General features: G+C 30.9%; 1 protein-coding gene across 3 annotated transcripts in view; it reads left to right on the top strand.

The window, feature by feature from the left end:
• Window positions 1-16784, top strand: part of FBXL17 (F-box and leucine rich repeat protein 17) — a 439173-nt gene that overhangs the window by 36385 nt on the left and 386004 nt on the right. The gene's annotated exons all lie outside the window — the stretch shown is intronic.

Here is a 16784-nt window from a genome sequence, read left to right as displayed (position 1 = left end):
GAAGATACACACTTGTGAAATAGAGCCTTTCACTTAGTATGGTATAAAATGGGATTCAATAAATTGAGGCTGATAATCTTGGTACTTTTTAGGTAGTTTTTATAGTTTTATAGTTTTTAGGTTGTTATGTAGGTTTTCTATTTTAAGCACATGTGTATGTAACTCATTTCACATGTATTGTGTTATATAAATGTATTTAAAGCCATGTAGTTTTCTTTTATTGAGATACACTTGACATATCATAAAACTCACTTTTTTTAAAGTGTACAATTAAGTGGTTTTTAGTATATTCATACAGTTGTGCAATCATCATCACTAATTCCATACCAATTTCATTACCCCAAAAAGAAACCCTGTGCCCATTAGCTGTCACTCTTCAGTCTCCCTTCCTCCAGCCCCTGACAACTGTAATCTACTTTCTTTTTCTATGGATTTGCTTGTTCTAGACCTTTCATATAAATGGAATCATATAATATGTGGTCTTTAATGTCTGCCTTCTTTAACTTGCCAAAATTTTTTCAAAGTTCATTCATATTATAGCATGTATCAGAGCTTCATTCCTTTTTATGGCTGAATGATACTCCAAATCCATTTAATTTTTATTTGAAAGGTCTATAGTACAGGTTAACAGAAAAGTTGTCACTAGGGAGGCACTAATAGTGTTCTCAATGTTGAAAAATACTGTATATTAAAATGTAGGCAAGGTGACCCTGGATATGTAGCATATTTACAAAGAAGTCTTGCTTTTTAGTGGTATCCACAAAATAAAGACACTTTTCTGTTGCCCTTGAGTTACTTTACAAAATTTGATAAATACATCTTATATATTTAAGTTTTGAAAATCTCTAGAAGCTTCAGCAGTTCAAATGAGAAACTGCTTTTTAAAAAAAGAGATTGCAGTTACAAAAATTGAACCACTGTGAAATAAAAGTAAATGCTTTTATTACCATGTAAAATTATATTTATAGAATTATATTTTCCTCTGAAACTACATAGTAAAAATGTTTCCCATTTCTCTTTATATTTAATACAAATTTAGTAATCACATTTGAGGCAGTATGAACTCATGGAGAGAATAAGATCTTCTGGATCAGAGAGAGTGAATTTTTAAATCCTGGTATCCACTTGCATTGTGACTTTGGGAAAGTTGCTTAAGATCTCTGAACCTCTTTTGCAAATGAGGTTATTAGTATTTGTATTTTTGCAGGTTGTGGTTTTGAGGATTAAATGACATAATGTCCTTAAATTGCCTTGTATAAACTCTGACTTGTAGGAAACCATAAAAAACTAGTAGCTTTTATGAGATCTTGACTTTATTTGTTGTCCATTGGCTTCCACTTTACACTCAAGATAAAGGATGGTAATCCCAATTTATAATTTTTATATTCCTCACATAAAGGGAATATTTGTTGAGTGATTAGTATTTGTTTTCTTGTTGAGTAAACACAGAGAAGCTTTTTTCTTGACACATTTAATTTTTTGGTCAGTGGTTTTCCAAAGGAATTAATTTTGTTTTGAAGGTTCTAGTTATGTTCTAATTTCTTCTATATTGCCGTCCATTAGAAGGATGTTATATACTTAAATGCTAAGAGAATCAGTATGTAATGTTACTCAGTAAACATTTTGATTTTATTGCAAATTTGTAAGTAATTTTGATAAATCTTAAGTGAAGTTCAATTCAATGAAATTCTTTCAATTTAATTTCTTAGAAAGGAAAATTTAGAATAATTTGAACTCCTTCTGCTGGACAATTGAACTATTGATAACTAATTTCCTGTAGGAACTTTGTATTTTTAGAATTTATGAAATAAGAAATACTTAAATTACTTGCAAAGCTACAGTTTTAAGTAGTTCGGGTTTTTTCACTCTGAGATGTAATATTCTTAGTCCTTTAACAACAAATATTTTAAATAGGGTGAGTAGCAATAATAGCCTGGTTAAAGGCAAATAATATTTATATATACATATATATAAAATTATACTGCATATGTAATTATAGACAGGAAATAATAAACATCATTAAATAGGATAAATATTTTACAATAGCAACTAATAGGGATACTTAGGAGAATATTGTGTCTGAAAGGATGCCACCAGAACTTTACCTGTACAGATATTGATCATTAGCCAGATTATTTTGCTAATTCTCTTATCAATCATCTCAAAAAGAATTTTCTGAAGAGTATTAGAGCTTTATTGTATAGCTTAAAAATAATCATAGCATAGTGTTTTTTTTATAAGTATAAACTTTGCTGACTTTAAAATACCACATTGGTTTTTTTTTTATATACATTGACAGTATTTGACCAAGTATACATTTTTTCATATTTTATCTTGGCCTTTAGATGGCAGCATTGTCTTTGTATATTTCAGTGACATAGCTTGTGTGTCCTTGATGTAACTATAAAGATAAAATGCTTGTACAAAGTTTCTGCAGGTTTTTATGATTTATTTTTAATTTTGTTCTTTAGGTGGCTTTAATGGGAAATTTTCTTTAAAACTATGAAGTATTGTATCTAGAATATTACAAGGTGAACTTGCTGTGTTACATGAAGTAGCAAGATATTTGAACATTCTTATTTGTGGCACCATAAGTAAGGTAAACTTTAGAACAGGGAAAGTATTCCTGTATTTATCAGACAGAGTTTTATTCAGAGAGAAAGTGAGGACAGTGACTTGACATTTTAGGACTCAAAGGATTTATGGTGAGACAAAGAATTGTGAACTTACATGTTAAAACCTTCCCTCCAGAGAATGAGATTTTGTTTTAGTCATTTTTGAGTGGGACAAGTGCCATGCACCTACATGGATGTATTTTGCATTTGCTGTAAAGCTGTTGTGTAGACTATAAAAATAGATCTGAGGAATACAACAGTAGTGAGGATCTAGTATATTGTGCACAACTGTCTGCCTTCTTTTAGGTATAGCATTTATATCACTTCTGTATGGTACTGGCTACGAAATTATTTTAAAGCCATATTTAGTTTGTGTGTATAGTTACTGATGATCTAGAAATTTTATTATGTATATCTCTCTGCTTCTTTGCTGTCCTCGCTTCAGATTCTGCTTTTCTGCTTTTTGGACAGAACCTTTTTGGGCAGCTTTTTATTTGGTTGTAGAATGGAGTCAGATGGGTTATCTGTCATTTGTTACCCACCTTGATGTTTCAAAGTACTAGAATTTTATCATTTTGAAAATGGCTTCTATGCGAAGTCCTGGAGTTAACATATTTGATATAGATCTGTATGTGTTACGTTTATTTGTCTTTTTTTTAAACACCTACTCTGTACAGTTGTGAAACTAGGATAGATTTCTGAATTACCCAACAAAGTAGTAATGTATTATGAATAGATTTTAAAAAGTGTAGGGAAATTATAAATGTTTTCTGGTTAGAACTTGATTTCCTGACAGATAATTGTGACCCATTATTTTTTCAAACTCCTGGTGAATCATTTTTACTAGTTTTACAATTCTGTGCCATCTTCTAGAGTCCTTTGGCTCCTGCTGTAACCTTATTTGTATCATTGTTTCTTTACTGTTTTTAATTTTATTATTGTTTGGGAGGCTTACATGTGTGAGGTAGGATCTAAATTCACCTCTCTAGCTTCCTTCTTCCAGGCTGGTAGCATTTTAAGGGATGAATGAGGCAAACACTTAAGTTTGAGTTGAATTGAGCTCAATTTATACCTTAATCCTACTGTTTATTAATCATGTGATTGAGTAAGTTAATTTTTGTACTTTCATTTCCTTGTTTACAGAGAGGATATAATACTACCTTAGACATGTTCCTTTGTGGATCAGACTAAATGAGATTGAGGTGAAATACAAAATGTATGGTCCCAAACAGAGGAAGTCTTTAATAAAAGTTTTTTTTTCTTCCTCTCCATATCAGAGTTTACTTTCTGGAGTCTACCAGTTTGAATTGGCTGTGTCAGTGCCTGGTATCATTTACTATGTTCTGATTTCATCTGTTAGTTACCCACAGTTTAATTCTTTTTTACTGCTTGCTGTGATTTGAGGTTGTTGCAGCAGCTAAGTGAATAGACTGGTAGACATGTTATCATCGACTAGGGTAAGTAAGGTGAATATTTGCATCACAGCTTGAATAGCAGTAACTAATTCAGCATTATATGAAGGCTTGCATTTTCTGGCTCTTTTACCTTTCAACTTAGAATTAATATATTAAGGAATTTGGTCCCCATTAACCCCCAATTCTTCCATTATATTCCTGTTATTTCTCAAATACTCCTTGTGAAGTGAGTTTACTTGTAATCCCAGACATGAATAATATACATTTCTGAGGGATTCCATTTTGTAAGTACTCACTTCAGCCTCCAAAATCTCCCAGGATATATATTTGCCTTCATTGCCCTTTGCTCTCATAATTGATGAGGCATTTACTTACACCCAGAGTGGTAGTTTCCAATAAACAGTCATGCATGAATGTAGCATTCTAAAGAAGGTGATCTAAAGTTACTGAACTTCATCTTATTATTGTATACTACATTTCAGGATTTTGTGGCATTTGTTGATATTTGAAAATACTTAATAATAGATATCTCCTTTGAGTGTTTGTAATGTTCTAGACACTATGTAGTTTTACATAATTGATTCTCATAACCACAGTATGAGGTACCTTATTTCTATTCCATTTTACAGATGAGGAAATTGAAGCCTAGAGAGGTTAAATAACAACAGGTATGTGTCAAAGTCAAGATTCTAACCCAGATCTGTTAGATTCCCAAACCTTTGTACTCAAGCCCTTTGCGTGGGTACATCACAGATGGAGATAATCCATATGCCTTTGAACCAAGCAGTAATTTCCAAAAAGTGTTATCCCCCTTAAAACACTCACTGCCAGGTGCTATGAGACATCAAAGGAGGAAGTAAATTATTAGCATGAGCAGAAGATCCTTTTGCTAGGATGATAGCTGATTTTGGGGGAAGCTGCTAGCACCAATGGAGATACATTGAAATCTTTTCTAGGAAAATTAGTAAAATTATCAAAGAGGAAAATTGTCTTCAATATAGTGTTTAATGTTGATCTTAGTCCTATACAAATATGAACATAATTAACTCTAGTAGAATTATGCTCTTTATGCAAAATTTTTTACTTGGCTGAAAGATAATATTTTGTATTTTTTGTGAAATTTGGATTCAGAAGCTAAATACCATTTCATTTTTGTGCAGTAGACTTATTGGAAATTGTTATGGGTTAATGAACTGTTAACTTTCTACTCTGTTCCTTAACACTATTTCAGATGTTGATTCAGTGCAGTTAACATTTGAATATGTACTATGTGCCAGGCACTACTAAGGAATTAAAAAAAGAGCTACACTGCCAAAGAAGAGATATCCCTTCCTAGTGATAAGTGCTATGGAAATGCCATTTGCAAAACAGTTACTTGTGTGAGGGATTAGGGAGGAATCACTAAATCCTATAAACAGTAGGTGACATTTGAACTGGATTTTGAATGATACATAGTGATGTGGTGATTGTGATACAAACAAACATTTTTGAGGGGTAAGTGATTGCAGTTGTGAAAAATAACGTTAACAAAGACAAGGCACCAGGAAAATAGGTGGAATATTTAGTGAGTGGTGGGTGTTAAAGTAAGAGTAGGTTTGTAGCAGGGTGGTGAGGGAAGTGTTTATAGTTGGGTCTGTAAAGGAAGGTAGGGACCAGGTTATTAAGTTTTTTGAGTGTCATGGTAACAAATTTGTGTGTCTCTTGGTAATTGAGATTACAGCATGGGATTTTTCAGCAAATGTGAAATGTGATCAAATTATTTTGGTTTTGTATTTTTTTTTAACTTGGGGAAATTAAGAAAAATTCAGAATAATAAAAAGAGTAGCGTCTTCAGGCCCATCACCTACACATCAGCAGTTGTTAACATTTTGTTAAATTTGCTTCTTCTTCTTAAATTAATAAAGCAAATACACTTTGTCTCATTTGTCTTGTATTCCCTATTATCCCATATCTCTTTCTAGAGGCAACTACTATGATGATCTAAAATGCTTAAAAAAACAAGTTTAAAATACACAATGGGTACCATGAACAGCAATATAATGTTGTTTAGTTTATGATGACAGATAGTTTATATCTGATGTCATGTGGTTAAATATCTGGTCTGCCAAAGTTTGTCAGTCTACAATTTGCGTTTTTACTTTAAAGTTGTTTTGAGATCTAGCCATAATGAATATGTAATTCATTCTTTTAAACTGTTAGTATCCTATATATGTATGTATCTCCTGTTTATCCATTTCATATTGAGGGATACTTTTACTGTTTCCATTGTTTTACCATTATAGGCAGCATTGCAGTAAAATCTTTGTGTAAGTCTTCTGTGCTTATCTGTGAGAATTTCTCTAATATCCATATCTAGAAGTGTAATTAAAGGGAGCTAAGATAGGTACATTTTCAAATTTTTACTAGATCACGCCAAATTGCCCTCCATGAATAACTGAAATTATGGTTTACAGGTGTATCTTGCTGAAGGATTGTCAACTCCTTTGAGAGTGGGAAGTATCTAGTTACCTTTTTATCACATCCACCCATATGTTGGCAGATAACAGACATTCAATAAATGTTTTAGTGACAAATGGCTACTGAATTGAACATACTTTTAAAAATGTATTCCTTCGTATTTGGGGAACATGCTTTAAAAAGAAGATGGATTTACGTATGTAAATAAAAGCTTGAAAAATAGGTTAAAGATGCAGTGTCAATAGTTTTCTAAGTTTTCAAATCAGTACATTTATTAGACCTAGTTATTAATGATGCCATTCTTCATATACTAGATTTCTCTAGCCAAAGTCATTAATGTTCTCAAGAAGTATTTTCTGGGACAATTGTTTATAACAACATGATCAACTAGAATACAACTTTTATTCTTGTTAGAATTACACTGACTTATACATTCTTACCATTGATAAAATTAGTTTTATTTTGTACAGTGATATTTGAAAGATCCACTTTAATTAAAAACAAAAGTTAATTTACAGGCAAATAACTTGAAAAAAGTTAAAATGTTATTGGGAAGATTTTTCAATCTATAGAATGAATTCATTTTTACTTATAGTATATTCTTTGTTAGAGCTTAGTCTCTCTCTTTTTAATCTGTTGGTATCTTTCTCCTATAGGTATCTTTTTATCACGTATCTTGGTAAGAATATAACTGAATTGTATTCTGTCATTTGAATGGCATAGAAAACCATAAAGAGTGAGTCTCTGTGTGTGTGTGTGTGTGTTTTTCTTCCCTTGTGAACCAGTGTGGTAGAGGGCAGGCAGTGACTTTGATAATATCCAATAATTTTTCTTCGGAATGCATTGATTTTTTTTAATCAAGCATATTTACTTAACTAATTATATTAGTTTAATAATAAAATTAGTTCAGAAACTTTGGGGGCCTATCAGCTGATGATAGGAGATGTTCAAATGCAAACAGGATTGCAGGAGGAAGCTAGACTAGTATTAAAAATTCTAATATAGATATTCCAGTGTTAATAATGCAGAATTTGTTACATTTAAAAGTAGGAGACTCCAAATAATATTTACGTATTTTTTTTAAAATATCAAATTGTAGATTACTAAAAATATCCAATTTGTTTTGGGTTTATAATTTATAGTAGGTAGGTCATTCCTAGTGTTGCAGTTATTTTGCTGGTGTTATTTTCCACTTACATATTCTGTAGTTTAGATCCTTTTTAAAAAATGTAATTCTTGTTCACTTTTTTTAGGAGTGCATGTTAAAAAAATCAGAAAGAGATTGGGGGCAAATTAAATTATCTCTTAAGCATAAATGTGAAAGTGCTGTCTCAGTCTTTGTTCTTAAGTGTTGGCAACAGTAGATTGTGAGTTGAGATAAAGAGCCAAGTCATTAGACTTAGCAAATAGAAACTTTATAAGGTCAGATGGCAGTGGAATGCTGGGAGTACATTAAGCCTGTCATTTATGAACACACTTTCTTCAACTACCTATCTAGACTGTGAGTCAAGAAGTGACGTGTATTGTTTGGATTGAGGGAGAAGTTTTGGCTTATATTTTTCTTATCCACCTATCACAGAGCTGTTATTGTCTTAGGATATCCAAGACTTAATCCCATTTATTAGTTTAGTGATTAGGCTTAAGGGGAGAAGAATTTTTCCTTCTCTTTTTCTTTCCTTTTTTTTTTTAAAGATGTGCCTTTCTGAATATATATTTTTTTACAAACTATGGTTGAATCTGGCTACCAGGTGATGAGATGCTTCTTTTCTAGCATTTTCTTATAGTTACTATAAAAAAAAACCTTGTCATGGAAGTACATCTAGGCAACCTGTCTGGTGAGTACTGTTCCCATTACTGCTGTAGATTTTGCTTATTCATATTACCTATATTGTCTTCTTTTGTTGTCTTTCTTCAAGTTCTTATTAAAGGACTAAAAATGAAGTTGCCCGGATGAGAGTATTGGGGTAAGAGAGTGGGGGGTACCTTCTCATTTTTAGTAGCTGAGAAGTTGAGACCAGATGAAATCTGTACTATTTTGACATTTACTTTATTGCTTCTTATTTTGTGGAGCCACATCAAATTTTGGTTGCAGAAAAGATCAGTATAGTATTTTTCTTTAATGGGTGTTCTACTTCACTGTTTTTGGTTTCTAAAATATGATAGAAGTGAGTTACTTCAGGAGAGTTCTTAGGGGTAGAAAATTTGTAGTGTCTATTGCCAGGTTTTCATTGACTGTTTTTGATTTAAGCATATAATCTAGATGTTTATCACTCACTGTAATATGATATGTAAATGAATATATTGAGAATTTGTAACCCAAAGAAAAATAGTTATAAATCACAGTCCTTCTAATTGGAACTGTATCTCAGTGATTATTCTCATCTTTTATTTTCCTCCTATTGAATATATGACTCTGAGAAAATAAAGAGGAAGGTATATATTTATGTTCATTGTTATTTAAATGCCCATATGAATGCCTACATATTATAAAATTATTTGCATCTTTTTATGCTAGCCTTTTGTTTTGAATTCTCTGAGAGTGTGGTAGAATTAGGTTAAGCTTTATTTGTACATTCTCGGAATGGGAGTCAAAATAAAATTCCATGTTTGTTTACTAGATTAATGTTAACTTTAAATATTTGAAGATAATATTGAGTAGTTTGCTATTTCATAAGTTTTAAGTTCTCAAAGGACACAATTTTATATATGCATGTGTATATACCCCTCTTTATTGATATTTTAATAAGTTTTTTTAATCATATGTAATTATAGGCAGTACCACTATGTAATCTACTTTACATTTCATAAATTATAATTGTTTTAAACTTATGAGTGAAGAACTTAATGGAAAACAGTGTGAAAGATAAAGGTATATTATATATGCCACTGCATTTAGTCATGACCTAACACATTTCCAAAGACTGACTGACTATTTATCACATCCACAACCCAGAAATGCTCTTTCTAAAATACTGTTTTCATCATTTCAGAAATCTGTAGTGGCTAACTTCAAAGATTGTCTGTTACTAGTCTTTATTCTCATTATATTCTCAACTTGTTCATTTACTCTTCATTTTCTCTTGTCATCTTGCTTTCCTATGTGTTCAAGCTGAGCTAAATATTATTTTTCGGTCAAACATTCTTTAAGAATTCTATCACATTTATTACTTTCTAATATTCTATCAGCTTCTTTTATTATTTCTTAATAATCCATTGATAATTTGTTGTAGGTTTCAAGGCTTCAGTTAAGTCATGTAAGTTCCTTGAAAGTGGGGATGAGATTGTCCTTTTTTAAAATGTGTAGTTAATAACTGACTATATATTTGTCAATTTTGATTACATCATTAGTTTTTAAGACTTCTTAAAAATTAATTTTTTTATACATAAAAGTTGTAAATTTTCTGAAAAGGACTGTTAAGATGAACCATCATATACTCAAATCCTTTTGGTTTTGTTCTGAAAAAATTCTTTTTGTGCCAAAAAGAAGGCTATTAAAAATGAATATTTTTAATGAGGCACATGCCAGTAACTTTAAATATGATTATTTATATTTTGATATGTACATACAGCATAGCTTTTAGCACATAAGATTCAATTTTCATTAATAACTGAATTGGTGAAATATGTTTCATTCTATAGCAGTATCAAGTTTCTTCATTTGTGTTCTTACCAGAAGAATGGCAGTGATAGTTTCAGGAAGCAAAATCCAAATACATATGTCCTCTTCAAGAATTAAGTGGTTTTTAGGAAATAATTTCTTAAAAGTGACTGTTGAAACTTGTGGCTTTAAAATTTTTTTTATTGCAAATTACCTGTTAGATACTTCCATTTCTTGGTTTACATCCCATTAAGGATATTTGAGTTGTTTTAGTGCTTCTAACAGTGCATTTTCCTTCTTTTGCTTTCGGGTAACCCCAACAACAATCTCAGAATTGTGGTACTTTTTCTTTTGTCATATTTAATCATTTGATTCTTAAAAAGATGAAAGTTAAATTGCCTCTGTGGTTGAGTTTGTTTGGAAGAGCTTGTTTTTATTGTTGCAATTAGGAATAGGTAGATTAAATATAATATTTGATATATATCTTGATTGCTTTGTACCAAGAAAATGCATCATGCATATCTGTCCTTAAATTTAGTTAGAACATTGATATTGCATGCTTTGAGCATAATATACCACACAGAAATTACACTGAAAAAAATTTTTAGTACTTTTTAGAAAATTCTTAGTTTTGAATATCATAAATTGGTTCCATTTATTATCTTTTTGTTTTTAAATATATTCTACTGGTTTTGTAGAAACAAAAATTAGGGAAAGAATACTCCAAAGGAAGCATAAGTAGATATCTTGTTAGAATAATGCAGTTTATTTCTTCATTTTCTTGGAGGATTAAGTGGCATTTGGAAAACTTAAGGGGAAAGAAAAATGGGCATGTATTGAGTCAGCCAGCTGTACTGTTTAACTTTGGATTAAGTTGTATATTTTGAATCTAGAAGTGCTGTCTTTTTCTAGTATAGCTAGATGACTGTCTTCTGTAAAGTCAATCCAAGTGTGTGTGTAGGCATCATCTTTTCATATGTTAAAGTCTATTTAACATAAGCACATTTTTCTAGTATACTTAATATTATGATACTTTTAGATTACAGAGTCAAGACAGACTTTTTTTTAAAAGAAGAGTATAATTGTGTTGATTACTGATTAGTGTTAGAGTAGTAAGTATTTCACATATAGTCTTTTTCATAGGGATAAATCACTGTCAGTCTGGTGCATAGATTTGCCCAGTGTCACAGGTTAATTCTTTAGACATGAGTGCCTTTTCTGTTTCTCTCCATCAAGGCATATCTTTCTTTTGCTGTTGTAGAAACTAACCTCCTATATTTATTAGAATCAACTTGTAATCACCTTAATGCTTACCTCTCACCTTTGAAATTCAGTATTTGTACATGTCTAAGGTTAGTTATTTGTCTTTATGTATTTGAATATTAAAGGTACATTACATTTGTATGGATATGTTATTGCTCATGCACTTCCTTCTTCTAATTTTCCTTTTTTTAAATGGTGACTTGACCTTAAAAGTGAACTTAGAAGGCCTCTAAACCTGCTTCCTGCAGATTCTTTTATTGCATGCCTGGTAATGAACTGTCTACCTGTGTATGTGTGTGTGGAGAAAGTTGTTTATTGATGAATGTGTAAGAACTCAAGCAATGTTTTAATGATAGTTGGAAAATTATTAGTAAAATGGTTTTAAAATATTTGACCTGATTTTTCTAATTTCTAGCATTTAAAATGATTGTTATTAATACCTTTTTAAAAAGTTTACCTAATTATTTAATTGTACACATTATTTAAACAAGACTAGAACTTATTTTCAGTACTGACTAGTACCAAATTAGTGTGAGAATCTATAAATTAACAATTGAAATGATTGCCTCTTCTGAATATGTGCATTGTTTTAGGGGACCTTTCCATTTTAGACGGTATATGGCACTAAGTAGTGGTCCTCGTAAAACTTTTGTGGTTTCATTTACTATTAACGTGCTCTTTGATAGCTGGCCTTTACTAATGTCACACTATGGGTTTGAAACTTTTTCCTTAAAGCTTTATAGTTGAATTACAATACATTGTGTCCTTTGTTTTCCACTGGAAAAGGATTTAAACAAACTTTCTATTGCACTTGTTGAATATGTATTTCATAGTAACCACCATGAAGTTTGCACCATTTAAGAAGATGAAGAAGCAGAGATAAAAGATACACATTCAAGAAGGCTTGGTTTCACAGTTGGTGCATAATCCTTTCTGCTGTCATTGGTACCCTAACCCTGTACCTACCAGAACAAAAGAAACTGAATTGGAAATTGTGGGAGCTGGGGAGCATTCAGTTGGCAGCCCATTGCATGGCCCATAGGCGTTGTCAGGTCTCAGTTTGATGCCCTTTATTCTTTCTGACAGATGTGAGGTAGGGTCTATGAGGGGGAAGTCATTACTAGAGAGAGGGCAGTGTCAGATCAAAAGTAACCAGTGATCAAACAAGGTAAAGGGCTGTGGAAAATAGGCTCTCTTTCTGGCCTCAACACCTGCCTGATCACTGAAGGGAATAGTCCTTATGTGTCAGGGCAAGTTGATTTTCTTTGATGTACAGTGAATTAGAAGTCAGAATGGAAGCTTAACTGGAGTACAGAAGATTTTTGCTTCCTAGTTCTTGAACAGTTTGGGTGTTTAAATTTTTTACTTCAATTATCTAGAAGTTATAGAGTCATTCTCTGTTGAATAAAATATTAAAACTTACCTGTACTAACTTTGTTATCAGTATATATTTAGAAATAGTACTAATGAACAGGAAAGTTTCAAAACTGTATACTGCAGGCTTAGAAGTCACCCAACTATTCCTTTCTTTGAAGCATATAATTCTAACTAATTAGAACATTTATATAATTAATGGTAGATACAAAGTGGATAGTGCTAAGCTTGGCACATAGTAGGACCCTCATGGTAAAATGTTGGAAGTTGCCTTGCTAAGTAATTTCAAAAACTTCAATTAACTCTTCCCTCTAAGTGGAGAAATTATTATTATTATATTATTATTATTATTATTATAAATTGTTATACTTTCTCTTAAGGTAACCCTTTCTAATCAAGGCAATTGAAAGAAAATTTATGAAACAATCTCACTGGGGTTTTGTATGTGTGGTTCTTTTCCCTGCTTTTTCATTTTTAGAGGTATATGACTAATGCCTAGAAGAAGGTGATATTTTTATCTTTAATTAGCTTTCTGTGTGGATAAATTGACAATTGAAGCATATTTGCAAAAGTTTCCATTATGGTGTTTTCTTTCACATTAAGAGCAAATATTTGACTGCTAGTAGATTTCACTGTTTCAACTTCTGATATTTTAAATACTGCTGAATTTCATTCAGGTGCATAGTTAAGAGTCATTTGTCCTTAAATTCTGGAAATAAGAATTTATTTGAAATTACTGGTTTTCCAGTAAGAAGAATAAAGAATCATAGTGGCTCAGCATTTTAAAACTGATTTTTAATCTAATAATTTGTCTGTTCATCTTTGCCTAAAATCCCGTAATTGTTTGTTTTTGATACTCTTGGGTAATGTAAATCTTCTTCACTTACATATTTAGATATATAAAAGAATATAAAACATATTATATTACCTTCACATTAAATTAATATTTGGCTTCTAGGCTACTGTTAGCTATAGATATATTTTATGCTTCAGGAATTCTGGAATAATGTATTTGAGCATACTTATAAATACTGACATTTCTGACATGGCTTTGAAATAAACTTTGTTTATCATTAAATATATTTACGTAGGGTCTCCATTTAAAATAGTTTGACTTAGGAATTCTAATGCTGCCATTGCATTGATGTCAATTTTTATTTGATTAATTTTGTTTGGAATAAAATGTCTTATAAATTAAGATTCTATATTTTTGAAGCTTTTGAAAGTTAAGAAATATTAATACAGATTCATTACACAATCTAAATATATTAGACTCATTTATTTTTGCTTCTGATCATTTTTTAACATGCTTGCCCTGAACTGCCTTTGAAGGACTGCAGACTGAAACCAATATGATCACATTGCTCTGATTTAAGGAGGAGAATGATTTTGGTTTGACTCTTGGTTCTCTGAGGGCATTCCTGCAGTCTGCCCTTCAAACTAAATATTTGCAAAAAGGATTTGAGTTTGCTGATATTTTAATATTAATGTTAGGAAGAAACATTTGTAGAAGGTAAATTTCTGTGAGTAGATGTCAGTTTTTCAAAACAGACCTCAGCAACATAAAATTTTACTAGTCATAATCTTTGGTTCATGGCATACTATCGTAATTGGTCCATGCGTGATCTTATTGTCTTATAAAAGTTAATTTATTTAAAAATTATTTAACATGCACTCAAGACCTCCTGTCTGAACTAAGAACTAGAGTATTACCAGTAACTTTGATCTACTTGTGTAATACTTTTCTTCTCTCATCTCTGACTCCCCTTCAGAGGTAATCAGAAGTAACCAGAAGTACCACTATCATGAATTTTGTTTACCATTTCCCCCAACTTGTTATGTATGTATATATGCTGAAACAATAAATTATTTAGTCTTTACTTGTTTTTAATCAAATAAATTTCTAAAGAGGTCATTGATGAATGGTATAAGTAGTACTTTAATATTTTAATGTATTATTGAAGGGTCAAATTTAGTAAATTAATCTAAGGAAAGTATGCTTCTGATCTTAAACTTGATATTATTTAAATCTAACTTTTATATGTAAGTTTAAAAAGCTAAAGCTCTAATCTGTTCTTAGAAACAGTGTCAGTACATATATGTAAACTAAAAAAAATGTGCAGTATACTGAATATATGTATTTACATGCAATATAATGTGTATGTGCAGTCAAACTGTAATAATTCTACCTAATAAAACTGAAAAAGGAAAAAAAAATTCCTAAAAAAAAAGTAAATCTAATTTTTCAGATATTCTCTGTTGAATTTTCATGTTCTTTTTAGATCTTTAGATTGAGGGTACAATATCTCCGTGTTGGTCCCTTGCATTTTATATCTGCAATTTATAAATTAAATTTATAAATATGGAGAATGAGGTCTTTTCTTAGTTTTGGTTTGCTGCAATTGTAGCAATTCTTGTGACTTGTTGTACAGGATAGAAAAGTTTCTCTTACAGTTGGTAAGGGTAGTTGGTCAGGAATATCTAATAACTAGTTTGGTATGGAGGTAAGTGAATTTTAACCTTACCAAATGACCTTTATATTTTACTTATCAGTATAGAGTATCAGTAATAATTTAATAAATCCAACCATTGTCATTTTTCATAAAGATAACATGCTTGTACTAAATTTCTTTGCTAGATGTACAGTTGATTTAATAACAGCTTTTTTGTGTGGGGGGAAACTACATTAAATATTTATGTTGATTTTAAAAATAACTGTGTTTTAGGCTACTAATTTGTAGAAAAATGAATGTCTTTTTTTTCCAGCTTAGTTAATCAGATTGGTCAGTAGTTTGTTATTGATCTGATACACAAATTTTGGTGAAATCAAAGCAAACAAAATATTTATTTGACTGTAGGTGGATTTTTCTCCAGTTTCTATTTTTTAGCATGTGGTATTTGTAAAATAAACAAATATTTATATTTGCTTTTTTTGTTTTTGCTGTTTCTTTGGAAATGTGGTAGATTATACCTAGGAATGGTCAGTACTCAGAATGAATAATGATCTGTAAATATTGAGTGAGCTAATTAATAAAATATTATTGGAGATCAAATTAGCACATTACATCTTTGGTTGCCACAGATCTTTTCCTTTGAACAAGTTATGATCAATCATCTTTATAAGAATGTGGAATATAGAATAAATTTTTGTACCAATCTCCATTTTTAGAATTTCAGTCTACGTGGAGAGCTTATACATGTGTCTGTGTGTATGTCAATACACCATACATATGTATATATGTATTTGTGCATATATATACAAAATAATATAAGGTGGTGAAATGATTTCAGATTAATGTAATTTGAATGTAAAAAGGAGATGATTTTTTTGTTCTCTTTTATTGATGTATTCTTTGCTTTATGAAGGAGCTTAAGAGGTCCACACTGAGTGTTGATTTGTCCTTGCTCTCTAAAATGTATCTTAGTGAGATTGCTTCACTGATAAATTCACTTGGCAGAGTGTTTTGGGTTGTAGTTTGAGAAGCTGCACATAGTTCATTCCACTTAGGTTTATTTAATGTTGTTTTGTTGTTTGTTTTTTTTTTTTTTTGCAAGGGGGAGATAATTAGGTTTATTTATTTAATTTTTTTTTCTTTAATGAAGGTACTGGAGATTGAACCCAGGACCTCATGCATGCTACACATGTGCTCTACCACTTGAGCTATACTCTCCCTTCCTATTCAGTGTTTTATAATGTGAGGCACACCTGAAGAAGCATGCTTTTTAAAAGTGTCAAATAGTTTTATAAAGGTATAATGGTATAGTTCCTGTGTTCTTCTCAGTGTAGACCAATCATTGAGAAATTTAATGGAAAAAAGTCATGGAATATACTGATTTATGATATTTGGGAGAATAGGAGGTAAATTTAGAGGCATGGTTAGAGAGTGGAATGACATTTTCTACCCTAGAAAATGATATTGAAAGTTTGGAAATGAATGGTGGTATCATTACAAGTGGTATAATTCTGGAAAGTAAATTCTCCTTGGCTCCTTTATGGTTATTAGCTATATGAATCAATTAATTTTTTTATAAGTCCAGTCTACCATTCACTCATTCATTCAT

The sequence above is a fragment of the Camelus ferus genome, chromosome 3 (genome assembly GCF_009834535.1).
Source record: "Camelus ferus isolate YT-003-E chromosome 3, BCGSAC_Cfer_1.0, whole genome shotgun sequence".
NCBI lineage: Eukaryota > Metazoa > Chordata > Mammalia > Artiodactyla > Camelidae > Camelus > Camelus ferus.
The sequence above is the reverse complement of the archived record's forward strand: the minus strand, read 5'-3'. Positions and strand labels throughout refer to the sequence as shown.